The 3,369-nt window shown below is 47.4% G+C and overlaps 1 long non-coding RNA gene across 1 annotated transcript; it reads right to left on the bottom strand.

Moving 5' to 3' along the window:
• Positions 1 to 430: 430 nt before the first annotated feature.
• On the bottom strand, positions 431 to 1,100 carry LOC135531406 (uncharacterized). Its single transcript, XR_010453995.1, has 3 exons — positions 991 to 1,100; positions 555 to 641; positions 431 to 474 (listed from the first exon to the last, which is right to left on the bottom strand). It is a non-coding gene; the product is annotated as an uncharacterized LOC135531406 (long non-coding RNA).
• Between the last annotated feature and the right edge of the window lie 2,269 nt (positions 1,101 to 3,369).

The raw sequence follows: 3,369 nt of genomic DNA, 5'->3' as shown, positions 1-3,369 counted from the left end.
CCTCTCAACATGAGGGTTTGGTCACCTCTAAGGAGCTACAGTGGTTAGTCAGTTACCTCTTAACTTGAGGGTCTTGTCAGCTCCGAGGAGTTCCAGTATTCTGGTCCAGGGGCCCCGAGTTACCAGGCGACCCTTAGACGTTATTATGACGATAGAGCTAGAGAGAGAAAGAGAGAGTGAGGGAGAAAGAGATGGAAGTGAAAGAGAGATCGGGGATGGAGAAGAGGAGGCAGGGAGAAGAGAGAGTTAACTTTGTTCAACTCAGTGTCTTCCCATTCTAACATGAAAAAGTTAGTGTGTGTGTGTGTGTTCTTACTGGTCTGTCAGGTTGTTAACATAGCTCTCTATCTGGGCAGGTACACCCTGCAGTATGGAGTTCCTGAAGCCTTTACTCCACACCCAGTCTCCCGTTATGGCCGTCCATCACCTCAGCTGCACCCCATCATCTGGCTGGTACAACTTCCTGCCGTTAACCTGCCCAGCAACCACAACATCCAATCAACCAATCATGACATTATTGAATAACTTTTTACACAGAAAGCAAACACACACACCTCTGTGTAGGCAAAGTCCTCCTTGATGTGGAAGAAGCGTGTATTGTAGGACTCCAGCTTGACCTCCAGGAAGTGGTCTGTGGTGCGCTGTAGAGGAAATAGAGAGAGAGAGAGAGAGAGAGAGAGAGAGAGAGAGAGAGAGAGAGAGAAAAGAGAGCGAGAGAGAGAGGGAGGAGAAGAAGAAAGAGAGCGATAGATATATAGATCTCTTTCTTTGCATGACTGTATGTGTAACACTATATAGAGAGGTTGTAGAGGGTTTCAAACACGGTGAATATACTATGAATAATAGGAACTAGTGTTATTAGAATACTATGTACTAGTACTATGAATACTACGAATCAGTAATAAACAGTTTAAATAAGTGTTTGATTAACTATTTTAGAAAACGATGCACAGTGCCACTTGTGACCAACAGACTGAGCTCTGTCCTCACCAGCTTGGCGCTGGGCAGTTTCCTTGGCATGGGCACATCTACGATGGGCATCTCTGCGTGCAGGGGGTAGGCCTGTGTCATGCAGTCACTGGGGCCGCTGCCCTTAGGGATAACGGTTGATTTTAACCTCTCACAACCCTTCACTGAACAGAAGGCAAAGTCCTCCTTCTCATTGTGGGCCTCACTGGAGGAACAGCAGGCTGAGAGGATACAGGGGAGACTAAGAGTTAATAAGGATTCACTGGGAGAAACAGCAGGCTGAGAGAGTGAGACAGGGAGACTAAGAGTTAATAAGGATTCACTGGGAGGAACAGCAGGCTGAGAGGGAGACAGGAGGAGACTAAGAGCATAAGGATTCACTGGGAGAAACAGCAGGCTGAGAGAGAGACAGGGGGAGACTAAGAGTTAATAAGGATTCACTGGGAGAAACAGCAGGCTGAGAGGGAGACAGGGGAGACTAAGAGTTAATAAGGATTCATCAGAAAGAAACAGCAGGCTGGAGAGAGAGTAGGGAGACTAAGAGTTAATAAGGATTCACTGGGAGAAACAGCATGAGAGAGACAGGGGAGACTAAGAGTTAATAAGGATTCACTGGGAGAAACAGCAGGCTGAGAGGGAGACAGGGGAGACTAAGAGCTAATAAGGATTCACTGAGAGAAACAGCAGGCTGAGAGAGAGACAGGGGAGACTAAGAGTTAATAAGGATTCACTGGGAGAAACAGCAGGTTGAGAGAGAGACAGGGGAGACCAAGAGTTAATAAGGATTCACTGGGAGGAACAGCAGGCTGAGAGAGAGACAGGGGAGACTAAGAGTTAATAAGGATTCACTGGGAGAAACAGCAGGCTGAGAGGGAGACAGGGGAGACTAGAGTTAATAAGGATTCACTGGGAGAAACAGCAGGCTGAGAGGAGACAGGGGAGACTAAGAGTTAATAAGGATTCACTGGGAGAAACAGCAGGCTGAGAGAGACAGGGAGACTAAGAGTTAATAAGGATTCACTGGGAGAAACAGCAGGCTGAGAGAGAGACAGGGGAGACTAAGAGTTAATAAGGATTCACTGGGAGAAACAGCAGGCTGAGAGAGAGACAGGGAGACTAAGAGTTAATAAGGATTCACTGGGAGAAACAGCAGGCTGAGAGGGAGACAGGGGAGACTAAGAGTTAATAAGGATTCACTGGGAGAAACAGCAGGCTGGAGAGGGAGACAGGGGAGACTAAGAGTTAATAAAGTTCACTGGGAGAAACAGCAGGCTGATAAGAGTTAATAAGATTCACTGGGAGAAACAGCAGGCTGAGAGAGAGACAGGGGAGACTAAGAGTTAATAAGGATTCACTGGGAGAAACAGCAGGGCTGAGAGGACAGGGAGACTAAGAGTTAATAAGATTCACTGGGAGAAACAGCAGGCTGAGAGAGACAGGGGAGACTAAGAGTTAATAAGGATTCACTGGGAGAAACAGCAGGCTGAGAGAGAGACAGGGGAGACTAAGAGTTAATAAGGATTCACTGGGAGAAACAGCAGGCTGAGAGGAGACAGGGGAGACTAAAGTTAATAAGGATTCACTGGGAGAAACAGCAGGCTGAGAGGGAGACAGGGAGACTAAGAGTTAATAAGGATTCACTGGGAGAAACAGCAGGCTGAGAGGGAGACAGGGGAGACTAAGAGTTGTAAGGATTCACTGGGAGAAACAGCAGGCTGAGAGAGAGACAGGGGAGACTAAGAGTTAATAAGGATTCACTGGGAGAAACAGCAGGCTGAGAGAGAGACAGGGAGACTAAGAGTTAATCAGATTCACTGGGAGAAACAGCAGGCTGAGAGGGAGACAGGGAGACTAAGAGTTAATAAGGATTCACTGGGAGAAACAGCAGGCTGAGAGAGACAGGGGAGACTAGAGTTAATAAGGATTCACTGGGAGAAACAGCAGGCTGAGAGAGAGACAGGGGAGACTAAGAGTTAATAAGGATTCACTGGGAGAAACAGCAGGCTGAGAGAGAGACAGGGAGACTAAGAGTTATCAAGGATTCACTGGGAGAAACAGCAGGCTGAGAGGCAGACAGGGAGACTAAGAGTTAATAAGGATTCACTGGGAGAAACAGCAGGCTGAGAGAGAGACAGGGGAGACTAAGAGTTAATAAGGATTCACTGGGAGAAACAGCAGTGCTGAGAGGGAGACAGGGAGACTCAAGAGTTAGAATAAGGGATTCACCGGGAGAAACAGCAGGCTGAGAGGGAGACAGGGGAGACTAAGAGTTAATAAGGATTCACTGGGAGAAACAGCAGGCTGAGAGAGAGACAGGGGAGACTAAGAGTTAATAAGGATTCACTGGGAGAAACAGCAGGCTGAGAGAGAGACAGGGAGACTAAGAGTTAATAAGGATTC

Source organism: Oncorhynchus masou, unplaced genomic scaffold (assembly GCF_036934945.1).
Source record: "Oncorhynchus masou masou isolate Uvic2021 unplaced genomic scaffold, UVic_Omas_1.1 unplaced_scaffold_15818, whole genome shotgun sequence".
Classification (NCBI taxonomy): domain Eukaryota; kingdom Metazoa; phylum Chordata; class Actinopteri; order Salmoniformes; family Salmonidae; genus Oncorhynchus; species Oncorhynchus masou.
This window is presented reverse-complemented; position numbering and strand designations above follow the sequence as displayed.